This window comes from Silene latifolia, chromosome 1 (assembly GCF_048544455.1).
Source record: "Silene latifolia isolate original U9 population chromosome 1, ASM4854445v1, whole genome shotgun sequence".
Lineage (NCBI taxonomy): Eukaryota > Viridiplantae > Streptophyta > Magnoliopsida > Caryophyllales > Caryophyllaceae > Silene > Silene latifolia.
In genome coordinates, this window is record NC_133526.1 from 110,639,817 (window position 1) to 110,648,141 (window position 8,325).

The 8,325-nt window shown below is 39.7% G+C and overlaps 2 non-coding genes across 2 annotated transcripts; one reads left to right on the forward strand and one right to left on the reverse strand.

The window, feature by feature from the left end:
* The first annotated feature begins 3,974 nt into the window (after positions 1-3,974).
* LOC141620107 (small nucleolar RNA R71) lies at positions 3,975-4,081 on the forward strand. The gene has a single exon (XR_012531887.1). It is a non-coding gene; the product is annotated as a small nucleolar RNA R71 (small nucleolar RNA).
* A 2,768-nt stretch (positions 4,082-6,849) lies between these two features.
* LOC141620266 (small nucleolar RNA R71) lies at positions 6,850-6,956 on the reverse strand. The gene has a single exon (XR_012531923.1). It is a non-coding gene; the product is annotated as a small nucleolar RNA R71 (small nucleolar RNA).
* Between the last annotated feature and the right edge of the window lie 1,369 nt (positions 6,957-8,325).

Below are 8,325 nucleotides of genomic sequence, written 5' to 3' on the forward strand. Positions count from 1 at the left end.
TGAAGGACTCAAGGTAGACAAAATCAAGTTCGGTGAAGTGGTTGGTGCCTTTTCTAGCAATCAAGGTATTGCCCACAAACATGTGCCATACTCTTATGCCCGGATGGTGAACATATAAAGCATGGCACTCTCGGAAAGAATCAAATTTTCGACCGGTAATAGCTTTCAAAAGGGGTGCGGCATCATGCTTCAAAGGCTTTTTCTCAAAATGATCATATTGCAATAGACCAAACACTTTACCAAAATTGGTTTTAGACATTTTTCTACTCTTGTTCTCAAGACGGAATTCAACATAATTTCGAGTCTCTATCTTATACACCCTCAAGGAGCTTATGAACTCCATGGTCAATGAATGGTAAGTCAATTCATTCATTTTAAAGAGGGTTAACAACCCCATGGACTCGAAAAATGCTCTAGTTCGCTCAAGCACACCCAATTTTCTCAAGCCATCTTGACAAATAAACTTGGTAGCCACAATATTATTTTTAGCAAGGGATAAAAATGCAATCCTATGCTCATTGGTTAAGAAAGTTACCTCCGGAAAATTTGACAATTGTTCTACAACCGGAGTAGATGTGGTAGCTTCCTCAATAGGATTGGTAGTTACTTGGACTTCCTCCCTTGGTTGGATCACTACCAAAGCCTTAGATGCAAGAAGAGCTTGTTACCTCTATGATAAATTTTGAGTTTTGGATGCCTTGGTTCCGCCTTTGGTCCTTGCCATTGTATTCTCCTTCTCAAATTGGTATCAACAAACCAATATTTTGCTTGAATTCCTTGCTTCTTCAAACTACAACCAATTCCTCAATCAATTTAGGATTTTCGAATTTTTGCCCAAACCCTAGAAAATTGATTCAATTTCTGAGGAATTTGATGTTTAGATGGTTGATAAAGGAGTGATTTAATCTTGTTTTGAGCAAGTTTCGTTTGGATGGTGGTGAATTTTGTTGAGAAATTGGTGTTTTTGAATGGGTTGATTAAGGGTTGAAGTGGGAGAAAATATATGTGTTTTTGAAGATAGAAATGAATTGGGAAGGAAGGGGTTGTCCTGTGTTTTGCTTAAGTATAGGCCTGAGATGCTCAGATTCTCGTCGGGATGCACGGATTGTCTTACAAGACGTCCTGAATTAACAAACCAGTGCCAGGACGCGCGGATTTGATTCAGCTCAAGCGGATTTCTGGGGGGATGCTCAGATCATTCTTGGGACGTGCAGATTTCCTTACAGTAAAAATTTATAAACTTGAAACATCTCAGGACGTGCGGATCCATGTCAAGACGAGCGTCCTGAAGTTGGGGACGAGCGTCCTGATGCTGATCTGCGCAGATTTTCTTACAGGACATTTTCTTCAATTTAAACTTTCCCAGCTCCCACGTCCTAAGGTCAGGACGCGCGGATTGATGCTGGGATCCTCTTCAGCTCCCACGAGCTCAGGTCTACTATTGGAGATTCCTTTTTCCATGTCATTCTTTCTTCCTTTACTTTGTTAAATGTTGTGGGTGCACTACAAAGGCTTGGTTAGCCTAGGCATTTGCCATCCTCATACTTAGTTAAACACTACACATCAAAACACGTTAAAATACCTCCCTCCCTTGCTCTCATGTCAAAAATCTTGATCGAAGCACAAAAATGCAAATCCAAAAATGATAAAGATGCAATAAAGGAAATGAAATGCTAGTTAAGGGGTTAGAATATTTACAAATGGTGGTTTAGGGAGGACTCCACCAAACTCTCATTCTTTGATGAGATATCAAGGGGGCAAAGCCAAGGTTTTGTTGATGTTGCTCAACACCTTGTAGTAGTAGTCGAAGGCTTGCTCATTTTCGTGATAAAGATCTTGCATAGATCTTTGTGCATTATTTTCTTCATTGTTATATTCCGAGTCAAAGTGATGACAAGGATCCACAAAGCCTTGGTCTAAGGTCATAGCATTTCCAATATAAGGATTGACCAATCCTTCAAATTCATCGTCCAATAGACCACAAACTTCACTAGCTTGTTCCCCAATGATGTCATGAGTTGACAAGAGCAACTCTCCTTTCTTGTTATCTTAGCAAATAAAGCCTTCTTCATTACTTGTCATGATGGGTGAGCTATTCAAGCTCTCATTGTTGTTGCTGAAAATTCCATGCTCTCCGAATAGAGCTACTTGAAGTTCATCCACTTTCTCCTTCTATATGGGTGATGTTTCCTTACCCATAGCTTGATCTTTGCATAGAGATTCTAACTTCTTTCTATCACTTTCTCGGCTATAGTGATCGATCATGAAGCATGGCTCATGCAATCGGGGAGCTCTCATTATTTTGTCAAGATTGAAAGTGATTGTCTCGTCCCCTACTTCAAGTGTGAGCTCTCCATGTTTCACATCGATTAACGCTCTGGCGATATGTAAGAAAGGTCTTCCTAAGATGATAGGAATGTTGGAATCCTCCTCCATGTCTACAATGACAAAGTCTACCGGGATGAAGAATTTGTCAATTCTCACGGGACATCCTCCCATACCCCTAAAGGTATCTTTGTTGATCGATCCGCCATTTGAAGAGTAATGTTGGTGCATTTGAGCTCTCCCATTCCTAGCCTCTTACATACCGAGTATGGCATGACACTTACACTTGTTCCAAGGTCACATAATGCTTTGTTGATTGTAGTGTCGCCAATGGTACATGGGATAAAAAAACTTCCCAGATCTCTGAGCTTTGGACGGGAACTCTCTTGAAGAATAGCACTACTCACTTTGGTAAAGGCAATAGTCTCCAATTTTCGGATGGATTTCTTCTTGGTAAGAATATCTTTCATGTACTTTGCATAAGCCGGAACATGATTGATCAATTCCGTGAATGGGATTGAGACTTCTAAGTTCTTCACAATTTCCATGAACTTTCCAAGTTGCTCATCAAACTTAGGCTTAGCTTGACGACTTGGGAATGGAAGTCTAATCACAATAGGCTCTTTTTCCTTAGCCTTCTCTTCATTCTTCTTCTTTGAAATTTCATTGGTAGTAAGATCTACCTCCTTAGAGTTCTCCACAACTCTTTGCTTGTCACTAGCATCCACAATATCTTCATCAATTGACCTCTTCGGCCCCTCATATCTTGTAGCGCTCCTCAAATGGATAGCACTAACTGTCTCATGTCTCGTGGGCAGGTTACCTTGGGAGGTAATTGCCCCTTTTGTCTTTGGGAGCTAGAAGATCCTAATTGAGTCATTTGAGTTTTTAACATTTTGGTGTGGGCAAGAATGTTGTTGATGGTGATTTCCTTAGCTTGGCTATCTTTTTGCATTTGTGTTAAGAATTCTTGTTGGTTCTTTTGCATTTGGAGGACCGCTTTTTGAACATCAAAGCTTTGGTCATTTGATTGGTTGTAGGAAGGTTGATTTTGATAACCTTGGCTTTGGTTGAAAAAGGGTCTTTGAGCTTGGTTTCTCATTGGAGGTGGAGTGTATGTGGATTGAGGGTTTTGAACATTTTGGCTCTTATATGAAAGATTTGGATGGAATTTGGTGTTCTCATTATAGTAGTTGGAATAAGGGGTACCACTCTTATATGTTTGGAAAGCATTTATTTGTTCATTTGTTCCCCTACATTCGTTTTGATCGTGTCTCAAGGTTTCACAACTTTCACATACTCCATTTGGGACCGAGGATGATGCCACCATAGCATTAACATGTTGTTTGGGTGATTTGGAAGCTTCATCAAGCTTAGCCATGGCCTTCTCAAACTTCAAATTGATGGTGTCGATATGAGCACTTAGTTGAGCACCCAATTGAGTGATGAAATCTACCTCATGCTTTCCTCCTCTAGTGGCCTTTAGGGGCCTACTATATTGGGAATTATGAACCGCCATTTCTTCGATTTTGGCCCATGTTTGATTGTCATCAACTTCGGTAAACCTCCCATTGGATCCCATATTAAGAACATTGCGCGAGTCTTCATATAGGCCGTTCCAAAATTGTTGCACAAGGAACCACTCACTAAGTCCATGGTGTGGACAAGAACTATAAGTGTCCTTAAATCTCTCCCATGCTTCATATAATGATTCCTCATCCCTTTGCTTGAACCCGGTGATTTGGGCTCTCAACATATTTGTCTTCTCCGGAGGATAGAATTTCTTGTAGAAGGCAAGTACTAACTTCTTCCATGAATCAATACCAAGGGTAGCCTTGTCTAGGCTCTTCAACCATTGCTTTGCGGTACCGATAAAAGAAAAAGGACACAATACCCATCGGATTTGGTCTTGAGTAACTCCGGTTTGAGAAATTTAATCACAATAATCACAAAAAGTCTCCATATGTAAGTGAGGATCTTCACTAGGCATCCCTCCAAATTGACTTCTCTCAACTAATTGTTTGAATGCGGATTTGGCAATGAAATTACCGGTTAAATGTGGTGGTGTAGGAGTACCATTTGGTAGGTTCTACTCGGTTGGTACGAAATGAGATGAAAATTTAGGCATTGTGGGTTGATTTTGGGGTGGGTTTGGAATTGGGTTATCCTCTCCTTCTCTTGCAAAAGGTTTGACAAACTCAATGTTATTTGGTTGAATGTCCACAATCTCTCCAATACCTACAACTCTTGAAGTACCTCTAGCAACTCTTCTATTGTTGGTTAAGGTCCTTTAAATCTCGAAATCAATAGGTAACAAATTACCTTGTAATCTCCTAGTCATGCAAAATATCAAATAACTTGAAAACAATTAGAACAACCTTGAGGAGATTGACTTCCCCAAGGTAAAGAATGACACAACTAAAAAAAATTAACGAAAATCAAATCAATTGAACACCGTCCACGGCAACGGCGCCATTTTTGGTATCGGTTTATAAACTCGTTGTCAAAAGCTACCAACCAAAACAATATTTATAACTTCACAAACTACTCTTAATAAAGAGGTAAGTAAAGGTCGGATCCCAAGGGAAGGGTATTGATTTAGGATTTCAATTGCAAGTAGTGTATGTCTTAGGGTGTCACAAATTATGGGTTGAGATGAGATGTAATCTAAACTAATCAACAAGATGAATGAGAACAAAGTAAGCAAATAAAGGGGTTTGTAAACAATTGATTAAAGGCACTAGGGTGTCATGGGTTCATAGGGGATTCATGGAAATAGATCATACAAACATGTTCTCAATTAGAAGCAAGCACTTATTGTTGTGATAGGATCGACTTAGTGTATATCTTACAATCCCTAGGAAGATTTAGGTCCCGGAGCCGAGTCGTCTAGACTGTACAACACCTACAAGTCGACTTAGTCTCCTCCTATTCAACTCTATGCATGGTCTAATGAGGCTCGAGTTGGTTTATGTCTTACAAGCCTCATTGAAAAGATAAGAGATGGGTAAAAAAGACAAGGATTCATAGGCTCGCATTTCATCAAACATAACATGTGCATAGGTTGAAATCACAACAAGCAAGCAATTTAATTATGAAAACATATTAGATTAAGCATAGATCAATCCCCATGTTTGTTTCCCCTAATTCCCCATTAACCCTAGCTAAAGGACTACTCACTCATGATCAAGTTTAGCATACTAATAAGGTTGTCAATCATACTAACAAAGCAAAACATGATGAATAAATGATGTGATTAACAATAATTAAACAAGGGTAAAAAGAGATTATACCTATTGAGATGATCCAATTAATAAAGCAAAGAATAATAGAAGTAAACTTGATGATTGATGGAAGGTTGTCAATCCTCCAATAAACCCAAATAATCTTCTAATTACCCAACTAAACTAAGAACAATTGAGAGAATTAAGGAATGATTAAGATGTGATTAATATTGAGAAGTGTATTACAACTTTGATTAAGACTAAATTAAGAGAAGGATTATGATATGATTAAGATGACATTAAGAGTTGATGATAATCTAGGTAGTACAATGGGGTATTTATATTAAAATTAAGTACAAGGATTAGGGTTACTAAGGGCTTAAATGACTATTAAGACCCTAAGAAAAACATAACAATCTTGCTAATCCCGAGGGACATGCGCAGATCGTGCTGCAACTCCCACCAGAATCCGCTCATCCTCACCTGAAGCACGGTTGGTCCAGTAAGAAGATCCGCTCGGATTGTCTAGGAGATGCTCGGATCCTGCCTCTGGGACACTCGTCTTGAGCTCAGGCTGCTCGGATCGTGGCACAGGGTTCTTCTCTTGTTTGGCACCTTAACAATCTGCAGGGATCGTGTTGGGGATGCATGTATCTTTTCATCATTGCCCATTTCACTTTATTTATTTGCTTAGGCCTCTAGTGTCGGTCTCCTCTTCGATGCTTGGTCATTAGATGCTATCCATTTAGCTCCATTTCTCTCCATAAATGCAAGGTTAGTGATTCTCTCCTACCAAGGACACAAAACCTCAAAGAATATGCAAAATGGGAAACTAAAGATAAGAAATGACCCTAATATATGCTAGAAAGCATGGGAACGAGGTTAATTCGGGGACTAAATGTGCTCAAATATGAGTCACATTAAAGCCACAATGGGAGATCCGGTTCCGATAAGAGAAACTATGGCTCCAAAGCATATAGTCAATCCTAGCATTCAAAGGCCTAGGATCAAGCCAACAATTTTGAAATCAAGAATGCTTTGCTTAACCTAGTACAAGATAACCAATTTGGGGGAGGTTCCTTGGGGAACCCTAATGACCACCTCAACGAATTTCTAGAGATTATGACATGTATAAAATAAAAGGCGTCTCCGATGATGTGGTCTGTCTTCGGTTGTTCCCCCGCTCACTTAGGGAGCGCCCAAGGTTTGACTAAAAATTTGTGACACCGATTCATTCAAGACTTGGGAAGAACTTTCTTCGGCCTTTTTGAACAAATATTTTCCACCATCAAGAATGGCCAAGGTCAAGAGTGAATTGCGAGGATTCACTCAAGAGGAAGATGAAACCTTGTACGATGCGTAAGAAAGGTACAAGAGGCTACAAAGGCTATGCCCACATCATGGCATATCCGAAGTTGAATTGGTTAACAACTTATTTAAGGGATTGACTCAAGACCTTAGACTATCACTTGATGCGAGCTCGGGAAAAGGAGCTTTGGATATTTTGGGTCCCAAATCGGCCAAAGAATTAATTGAAGAAATGGCATCAAGAACCATGGATTGGGGGGGATTGATAGTAAAATAATAAATGGCAAGAACAAAGACCCTAATTCGTTGCTAAATGTTGAGGTGAAAGGTATGCTTGATGAATTAACTCAACAAGTGGCATTGTTGAACTCTAAGCCTTCTAACTCTGACATGAGACAAATTTGGTCATGTGAACTTTGCGGGGAACAAGGCCATACCCCAATTGGGTGTCCTTTGATTACACCCATTTAAGAAGAGTGTTATTCCGAGCAAGTCAATGAGGTTTGGGAGTCTAAAAATGTGAGGCAGGGGTTCAACAACAACCAATTTGTTAATGGGAAGAGGGTTCACCCTCTATTATCTTACGCCTCACAAAACATCCCAAACCCAACTACTTCCTCACCGCAACAACAACAAAGGTTCAATCAAAACCCATAATTTCAAAGACAAATCCCACCTGATTTCCAAGGCAAACAATTTGTCACTCAAAACCAACAACCATTTGGGGGGTGCAAGGGCCAAAATTTCATCAATCTTGAAATCAAAATTTCCAAAACCAACATTTCCAAACCCAACAAAAGCCATCTTGGGAACAAGCCTTTGAGCAATTAGTAATTGCCAATCAAAAATCTGACTCCAAACTTGACAATCACATTGCTTCATAAGGACGGGTTAATGATAAGATAAGAGCATCCCAAAAAGCAACGAAAACCCATGTAGCCCAAATTTGACAACAATTGAGTCATTTGGCTCAAAATCCGGGGAAATTCCAGGCAACACGGTGAATCCTAGGGAAATGAACACGATGTTCTTAAGAAGCGGGAAACAATTGGAAGAGGTTGAGAGGGCCCCAAAGTAGAAGAGAAAGAGAGTTGCTAATGATGTTTTGAAGGAGCAACCGAAGGAGGTTGAGATTGAAAAGTCTCAAGAAGTTGATATGGAGGAGCCACCCAAAGAGAATGATCCTACCCAACAAAAGAGAAAGAATCAACTCCTCCACCCAAGGAGTATGTTCCACCAGTACCATTTCCACAAAGGCTTTCCAAGCCAAGACTCGAGAAAATGTATGAAAAGTTTGTTGAGATCTTGAAAGGAATGAATGTCACAATTCCTTTCCTTGACATGATTACCGAAATTCCTATAATATGGAAAATTCCTTAAAGATCTTGTCACTTTGAATAAAAGAGTGGAGAGGTGAAAACTATTAACCTCTCTAAGGAATTTAGAGCTATTCTTACTCACACAAACA